Here is a 10,000-nt window from a genome sequence, read left to right as displayed (position 1 = left end):
AGATAAATCCTACTTTCTACCTAAGAATTCCATTTAGATGTTATAGATTATTATATCATATGTCCATATAATGATTCTCAAGTATTAAGGAAAGCCTGCTTACAAAGTGCATATAAATATATATATATATATATATATATATATATATATATATATATATATATATATATGTATATATATATATATATATATATAAATATGTATATGTATATATATATATATATATATATATATATATATTATATATATATATATATATATATATATGTATATATATATATACAGTATATATATATATATATATATATATATATATATATATATATATATATATATATATATATATATATATATATATATGAGTGTGTAAATGTACTGTATAAATATATCTATATACGTATATATGTATATATATATATATATATATATATATATATATATATATATATATATATATATATATATATATATATATATATATATATATATATATATATAACGGATTTGAGCGAAGCAAAAAATCTATTTTTGGGTGAGATAGCCATGGCGTCCTGATGGAAGGTTCCTTTTTGGTAGCTTCCTTGGGTATATAGCTACTAAATATTCCCAGAGAATTTAACCACAGGTTATCACAGAATTCTAACTTCTGGAGTGAGTATCCTAAAGGTTTCCCTTTAAGACATCGTATATCAACAGGGACGCATGTATTAACGCGCCACATATCTATCTACACCCGCACAGAGTTAACACTTCGATGTGTAGGGGCGGAGAATAGCTGGGGAGCCGTTCCACAGCTAATCTCGTTCGTGGCTACTTTTGGTACTCGAGACGTAAACAAACGGGCGCCATTGCTAAATGACGTCACGTCCGTCCTCATCCTGAAGCCAGTTGCTTGCCGATCACCATGATACAGCAGAGCAGGGTGGGACCTGAAAAACTGGACGAAGTAGCAGGGAGGGTCCATCAGGACGCCATGGCTATCTCACCCAAAAATAGATTTTTCTCTTCGCTCAAAATCCGTTTTTTTGGGCTCAAGCCATGGCGTCCTGATGGAAGAATACCAGAGAATCAATGTATCGTGGTAGATTTTCCCCTTTTAGTGTAAGTGCCGAGGGCTTTGAACATGTTAGCATAGTAATCTCAATAGAAGAACCGTAGGGAAGAGACCTTCCTGCCCCCCTGGCAGTGAAGTCCCCACGGGCCATGCTGAAGATCAAAGTGGTCATCGAAGGGCTACCCACCTTGCTAGGAGAACATGAAGAACTCGGAGACAAGACTGAATGGTTGGCATTCATATAGGAACATTCTCAAGGGCAGACAAGTGGTGGTTAGGCACTGTATGTGAATAGAGAATGGTCTGGTCTCTAAGGTATGATGTAAGTAAGTATTCGTGTAGGAATATTACATTGCAGAGGTGAGTATATCACAAGGGTTGAATCCTTAGTAATCTTCATCGACTATAAGAGGAAGGGGATAATAAAACTATGACAGTCATGTATTTCATAGTATAAGTAGGAGCGGATTGAGACGCACAAGTAATAAAATAGAAATTTTATTTCACAATTGCAGAATATGTTAAATAAATGCAATAGATATGTAAAATTAATTTACAACAAATTATAATGTACATAGTAATGAAAGACTTGCTCTTAAATCTGAAAGAGAATTTCAAATTATTAGTAGGCACTCGTTCCAGAGGAGCGTCAGTCTTTAAAATTAAAACACATCATGCTCTAGGCATGCGGCACTCTTGTGACGACTATGACATTTCACCTGGGAGAAGAACAGTATATGAAAAAGCACTAAGTGTTTTTGGAATCACTACGTATCACGCGAGGGTCAACATAGGCACCCGAGGAGTTAGAGTCCCAAGTAACTCACTGTTCTATGCAGAGTTATGTGCAGGTTTCATAACACTACATGCGGCTTCCACAAAATGTTTAACTTCATGCACTTGTTTCGCATAATGTTTGAAGAAAACACGCGAGGATTTCCAGCCTGTGAAACTCTTAAGGCTTTCGAAATCCATACTCTGAAAGAAATTCAGAGACAATGCAACTTTTCTAGGATCGTGACCGGCGGGTGTACTGTCAGGATCCGCTCTGCGAATGAAGTAGGTGATTTTCGCTCTTAGTTGTTTCAGTGACAGGTCGCTGCCCGATGTTTCTCCTTTGAAGAGTTGGCCTCCACCAAAGTCCGAAGTTCTACGAAGATAGACCTTGAGGCTCTCTACTGGACATAGAGAGGCATCTTCTTTCAGGGGGCATATTCTCCAAGGGCCCCATCTTTTGGTGGGTAATTCGTTTTTGGCGAGAAACGTCGGATCCGGGAAGAGGGTAAGGTCACCTGAATCTGTAAACAGAATGTGGCCCTCGTCCCTTGATAATGCCACTATTTCGCTGACTCGGGCTCCTGAGGCAAGAGCAAAAAGAAAGATAACTTTTTGAGTCAGATCCTTGAGAGGGCACGAATCATTGTCCAAGTTGGAGGCAAAATGGAGCACCTTGTCCAGAGACCAGGAGATCGGTTTTGGTGGGGGTGCTGGGCGTAGACGAGCGCATGCTTTCGGCAGTTTATTGAAGATGTCGTTGGACAGATCAATCTGGAAGGCATACATCAGTGGTCTAGTCAAGGCCGATTTGCAACTAGAAATCGTGTTGGCTGCCAAGCCCTGTCCATGAAGGTGAATAAAGAAGGACATGCAAAATCAATGGTGATTTCCGTAGGATTTTTTGCCTTGACGAATGAGACCCATTTTCTCCAAGATGATTCGTATTGCCGTCTTGTGGATTCGGTCTTGTATTCCTCGAGGAAGTCTAGACTTTTCTTCGAGATCCCAAACCTTTTCTTCGCGGCTAGGGAGAGAGAATCATGAGATGAAGGTCCTTGATTTTCGATGATGAAGCGAAGACAGTCAACTTCTGTACTTGCTGGGAGAGAACTGGGCCCGGGAGAGGGATCAGCGTGGGCTGCAGCTCCAGGACCAGGGGGTACCAATTGCTCCGGGGCCACTTGGGAGCCACTAGGGCCGCTGTCCCTTTGAAGGTTCTCAGCTTGGAGAGGACTTTCAGCAGAAGGTTGGTGGGAGGGAACAGGTAGATCTTGGACCACCTGTTCCAGTCCAGTGACATGGCGTCCACCGCTTCTGCCTTGGGGTCCTCGTACGGGGCCACATATCGAGGAAGTTGATTGTTGTCGCTCGTTGCGAAGAGATCGATCTGAAGTTCTGGGACTTGGTGAGAGATGAAGGAGAATGATCTTGCGTCTAGAGACCATTCCGACTCTATCGGGCTTGTCCGGGATAGAGCGTCTGCCGTCACGTTGCGGAATCCTTGTAGGTGAACTGCAGACAGGAGCCACTTCTTCTTCTCTGCCAGACGGAAGATTGTCAGAAGCACCTGATTTATCTGGGGCGATCTTGAGCCTTGGCGATTGAGACATCGAACTACCACCGAGTTGTCTAGGGTTAGACGAATATGGATCGAGGGAGGCGGGGAGAGTTTCTTCAGCGTTAGAAGAACCACCATGGCCTCCAAGATGTTGATGTGAAACGTCTTGAATAGGGGAGACCATGTGCCTTGAGCCTGTTTTTGGTGGGAGTGACCTCCCTAACCCTCCAGCGAAGCGTCCGTGTGGATGTTGAGTGATGGAGGTGGGTGTTGAAGAGGGATGGACCTTTTCAGGGCCATTGCTTCCGACCACGGCTTGAGGAGAAGCCGAAGTCTGTTTGGGAGCCGTCTCTTGAGGTCTCTTCGAGCGATGGATGCAGAACGTCTCCAGACTCCCGCGGCATCCTTTAGCTGTGCACGTAGCACTGGGTTTGTTACTGAGGCGAACTGTAGAGAGCCTAGAACTCGTTCCTGCTGACGTCTTGAGATCCGTTTGGATTTCAGCAGTCGCTTGACAGACCCTGCTATTTCCCTCCTTTTCTTCTGGGGGATGGAAAGGCGGTGTGACTGAAGGTTCCACTGGATTCCTAACCATTGGAACTTCTGAGCTGGAGAGAGGCGAGATTTCTTCGCGTTTATCTTGAATCCAAGGTGTTCTAGGAACTGGGTGACTTTGCTGCAGGATCTTAAACAATCCTCGGGCGATGGAGCCTAGACCAGCCAGTCGTCGAGGTAGGCCATCACCTGGACTTCTTGGAGGCGGAGCTGTTGTACTATGGCGTCCGCCAGCTTTGTGAAGATCCGAGGGGCCATGTTGAGGCCGAAGGGCATGGCCCTGAAGGCGTAGCTTTTCCTTTGGAGTCGAAATCCTAGGTAGGAGGAAGCGTGGTGGCTCATTGGAACGTGCCAGTAGGCATCCGCCAGGTCTATGGAGACCGTGTAAGAACCTCGAGGCAGAAGGGTCCTTATCTGTTGAAGAGTCACCATCTTGAACTTGTTGTTCGCTATGAACTTGTTGAGGGGGGATAAGTCTAGAATGACTCTGAGCTTGTCGGAGTCCTTCTTGGGGACGCAAAACAGTCTCCCTTGGAACCTGGTTGACTTTACCCTCCTTATCACCTTCTTGTTCAAGAGATCTAGGACATATTCTTCCAGAAGGGGGGTTGATTGTTGGAATAATTGCTGGAAGGTGGGGGGTGGTTGAGTCCAACTCCAGCCTAGACCCTTCTTGACGATGCTGTGTACCCAGGGATCGAAGGTCCAACGATCCTGGAATTGGCGGAGTCTTCCTCCCACCGGAAGCACTTCATTGCTTCTGGTGTCCCGAGGGTTTACTGCCTCGGCCGCTAGCTCCCCTTCCTCCTCTGCCTCTGGAGGGACGGCGAGCTGCGTCTCCGCCTGCACCTCTGCTTGAGCCTCTACCTTTGGGACGAAAGGTAGTCGTCTGTTGCTCGAAGGCAGGGGTGAAAACCGGTGACTGGGACTAGACCGGTTGGGTGACCAGTTGAAAGGTCTGCTGTGGCTGAGCAGCCACTTGGGGAGTAGCGGGTCCCGGAAACTGCCGTCTCTGTTGACGTTGCTGGGGTTTTGGCTTGGAGGATTTCCTCTTAGGTTGAGGGCCATCGTCCTGAGAGGATTTCCTCTTCTTCGACATGCCCCACTTGTGGAGAAGGTTCCTGTTCTCAGTGGCGGCCTTGTCGGTGATCTCTTTCACAAGATCAGAGGGAAAGATGTGCTTACCCCAGATGTTGGAGGAAATCAGCCTCCGGGGTTCGTGTCTCACTGTGGCACTTGAGAACACGAATTCACGACAGGCTCTCCGAGCCTTCATGAAGCTGTACAGGTCCTTAACTACAGTCGCCATATGCGTTTTGGCGAGCACCATGTAGTGGTCGGGGACTCTAGTGTCACCGGCCATGACGTCAAGCTGTACCTGGAGGGACATGGATGCGGCGAGCCTTTCCTTCGTGTCTTGTTCCCGACGAAGGAGATGGTCATTAAGTTTCGGGAGGTCTTCATTAAACTGACGTCCAGCAACGTCAGGATCTAGTTTTCCCACCACGAAGGTATGCTGGATATCCCTCCAGTGTCGAACATCGGGGGGAGTCACCAGGGAGAAGGGTCTGCGCTCCTCCAGTGCAGGGCAAGGTTTCCCTTCTTCCACTGCCTTGTGTACCGCAGCGAAGGCCTTTTCCATGAAGGGGAGGATCGCATCATCAGGTGCGACGTAGGTAGGGTGCTTCTTGCTCAGTGCCGGAAGCTTTGAGCAGGTAAAACCCCTACTTTTAAAAGCGTTGGCTAGCATAGCCTGGGCCTTCGGGATATCGAACACTATCACCTCCTTAGGTTCGGTCTCTTCTTTAGAGGCAGGTTCGGATCGAAGCCGGACGTAACAGTCCGCATAAGCCTCAAAACTCGGGAAGAACTCCACTTCTTCCAGGGCAACCGAGCCGACCTTCTCACTGATGAAGATCCTGCCCGTTGCGATAGGCATATGCTCAGCATACCTCCAGGGGTTGGCGGCGAGCATGCCGGGAGGTCCTTAACCGAAATCCTTTTCGGCTCTTTGGAACTTCCCATGGTCCTGATGTACTCGTTTGTCTCACGGAGTTTCTTGTCCATAAAGGATTCAAGCATACGGAACATCTCCTGGGCGGTGGGTGGGATGGGGTCCGGGGTGGCGGAGGTAGACGGGAGAGATACTTCCGTCGGTGTAGGAGTTGGGGTGGTGGTGGAAGGCGGAGCGACCTCCTGCTCCGACTCGGTGTATTCCACTTGGTCCTCCTCATAGTCCAACTCTTCAGCCATGAGGTTCTTCTCCATTGTCTCCGAAACCTCCGACATACGCTCCGCGTTGTCGGTATCCAGGCGACACTCGTGCATGGACTGGGCCATGACAACATCAGGTTCCACCGTGATCTGGACGGTGGGGATCTGATCCTTGGTGACCACAGAGTCTGGGGATGCCTCTGGGAATAGTAAGGCCCTCAAGTCTTCAGTGGCAAGGTACGGTCCAGTGGCGTTCTTCTGGAAGCCACGCACCCATCTGCGAAGCTTCTCTCGAGAAGCGTCCCTAACCTCCGCTGAGGGAGGGTTATTGAACGCCTCGACCAGGCGTTCCTGGCAGACCGTACAGTTCTGCGGGTCCCAGAAGTTCAGATCACCTTTCTTGTTGGCACAAGGGGCGTGAGTCCTACACACCGTGTGCCCATCAAAGTGCGGGCGCTTCACTGCACAGAAGCCCTGGTCGCACTTCACGTGCTCCTCCTGTAAGAGAAAGAGAACATGAGTATGGGGGAGTCATAAAAATGACTTCTATTCTAAAGTTAAATATTAAATGATTAATCTTTAACTTAATATTAAGTGTGATGATCAGAGAATGGGCAGAAAAGAAGGAGATAGACACATACTCCGTGTAACCCGCCCGGCTGGTTACCGTGACCTTATCCATAGACAATTTGTTGTGACTGAAGGCACAGGACAGAATTCAACATAGAATGCCAGGAAGGCAGTGGGAATTCTATTGGGAATTGCCAAGGATATAACACTGGGACTGAGGCCACTCAGACCCTAGAATTGGGAACGTAGAAGATCCCATAGGGTAACGGTTTCCGGCAACACGCCGTGCTAAGATACACACAGCATGCTGGAAATCTGTGATATGCAAGAAGACAGCATGGTTACTAATAGAACGGTAAGATAATACCTATCTATTTATGTAATCAAACCATCTGGTTGCGATGTAGGGCTATCAACATGAGATGATAGCTAGTAGAAGGGGTGCAAGTCGCTTTGACGCCTCCGGAAGGCTCCGGCAGACCGACGGCACGCCGGAGGCCACTCCAGCAGAGTTTCTGCCATTAGGGAAGACAAATATAAAAGTCAGGGGTAATACCAGGATGGCGGCCGCCGGCACAGCGGCGGCACGCCGGCGGGGAGCTGCGCTTCGGCTGCCGGCTTGGTGACAGGGACAAGGATGGGTATAGCAGAACCGGACTGCCGGCAGTGGATGCCGGCACTCCGGGGGCCGGACCGGTGGACGGACGACCGAAGCTATGAGGTAAGAGGGAAGGCCATCGGCTGGACGCCGACGGGAGGCGGCAGTTCCCCGGCACACGGAGGACTGACGGCCCAGAGGGCAAGGGATATGTCACCAAGGTAGGAGGTGGGGGTCACCGACAGGGGAGGCGGCAAGGGACCGGCACCAGGATAGTGAAAGAGACAGAAAGAGGGATGTAGGGGTACGGCCACGGACCCCAAGACATCCCACCTGAGTGGATGTACCCATGATAAAGGCTAGCCCTATCACCCAGAAGCAGGGGCCGCAGAGGACCGGGAGCCAGGGTAGCCCAAGGGAGGGCTAGGGAACACCCAAGAGGGGGGGAGAACTCCTGTGGACAAAACGCATCAAGTGGCTAACCCCATAGGACACTATGAAGGGTATATGTACCAGAGCGGACTGCACACAGGAGCTCAAGGTAGCCCTATCACTCCACCCTAAGGAGGAGTTGTAGGACAGGGGACAGATGGGTATAGACTAACCTAAGTATAGGCTAGGCCATACAAGAGATAGGTGGGGAGGGGAGAAGAGAAGGGTCTTCTATGGAGGAGGCTCTGTACCAAAGCGGCCACCAAGGAAGGGAGGACGCTCCCTAGCCTAAGGTAAGGCAGCCTGTCTGAGAACGGTGCATGGGTATCGTTTCAGCAAGGCACAGAACTAACTCCCCCAAAACCTAACCTAGAGCAGGGATGTTACACCCTGAACTAGGAAGGATTGAAAACGTATCGCTATTGCAGGAAAGGTCGGAGACCTAGCCCCAGCAATAGATGAAGGACGTGCCGTTCCTCATTCTCGGACGCAACCCTAAGGGGGGATCATTCCCTTAGGGAGGACAGAGAAGCGATATATACTCTGATATGAGCTTGATCCCCTTACATGGTAGGGGGAGCAAGGCTACACAGAGGGGATGCCCTAAGGCAGGGGATGAAGGAAGCATATAGGGGTCCTACTTGAAGGTTAGGTTAGAAAGGCACACTATCTAACCTGTCCCCTATATGGTCCCTGAAGGCGAAAACACTTGCATCACAGTCAATAGTATTGTAAAATAGGGCCACTATCTTCATAATTAAACCTAGGATCACTGAAATATATCATGCATGAACACTGATGTTAGGCGCTCTGGCCTAGGGGCTAGACTAGCAAGCTGGTATGGGGTCAGATGATGACCGATAACAAGGCGTCAAAACACGATATATAAAGATCCTAGCTATGAAGACTAAATAACTAATAGTATCGAATAGTTAATGAGGCCGGAAAACGCTGTTAAGGCTAGCTAAATAAGGCATGCAAAACAACAGCGACGCCATAAAATGGCGGGTCCGGTCGAGGCACAGCTCTGCCACAATACATCAAATATCTCGAAAAGTAAAAGTTACTTTACGGTCAGAGCTTATTTAAACAATACTGGAACCTTGTACTCAACTTTCCAGAAGAAGGCGAGGCCGAGGGTAGAGACATGGCTAAGATGCAAGTCGATAAAGTACGCACAGGGAAAAATCCGACTAGTAAGGCAAGCTACTAAACAAAGGATGAGGACGGACGTGACGTCATTTAGCAATGGCGCCCGTTTGTTTACGTCTCGAGTACCAAAAGTAGCCACGAACGAGATTAGCTGTGGAACTGCTCCCCAGCAATTCTCCGCCCCTACACATCGAAGTGTTAACTCTGTGCGGGGTGTAGATAGCTATGTGGCGCGTTAATACATGCGTCCCCTGTTGATATACGATGTCTAAAAGGGAAACCTTTAGGATACTCGCTCCAGAAGTTAGAATTCTGTGATAACCTGTGGTTAAATTCTCTGGGAATATTTAGTAGTTATATACCCAAGGAAGCTACCAAAAAGGAACTTTCCATCAGGACGCCATGGCTGGAGCCCAAAAATACATATATATATATATATATATATATATATATATATATATATATATATATATATATATATATATACATATATATATATATGTATATATATATATATATATATATATATATATATATAAATATTCATATACATATATATATATATATATATATATATATATATATATATATATATATATTTATATATATACATATATATATGTATATATATATATTTATATATATACATATATATATATATATATATATATATATATATATATATATGTGTGTGTGTGTGTGTGTGTGTGTGTATATCTATCTATCTATCTATCTATCTATATATATATATATATATATATATATATATATATATATATATATATGTATGTATATATATAAATATATATATATATATATATATATATATATATATATATATATATATCTATATATCTATATATATATATATATATATATATATATATATATATATAAATATATATATATATATATATATATATATATGTACATAAATATATACTGTATATATATATATATATATATATATATATATATATATATATATATATATATATATATATATATACTGTGTATATATATATATATATATATATATATATATATATATATATATATATATATACACACACACTAAGGAACAATACGC

Source organism: Palaemon carinicauda, chromosome 11 (assembly GCF_036898095.1).
Source record: "Palaemon carinicauda isolate YSFRI2023 chromosome 11, ASM3689809v2, whole genome shotgun sequence".
In the NCBI taxonomy this organism is placed as follows: domain Eukaryota; kingdom Metazoa; phylum Arthropoda; class Malacostraca; order Decapoda; family Palaemonidae; genus Palaemon; species Palaemon carinicauda.
This window is presented reverse-complemented; position numbering follows the sequence as displayed.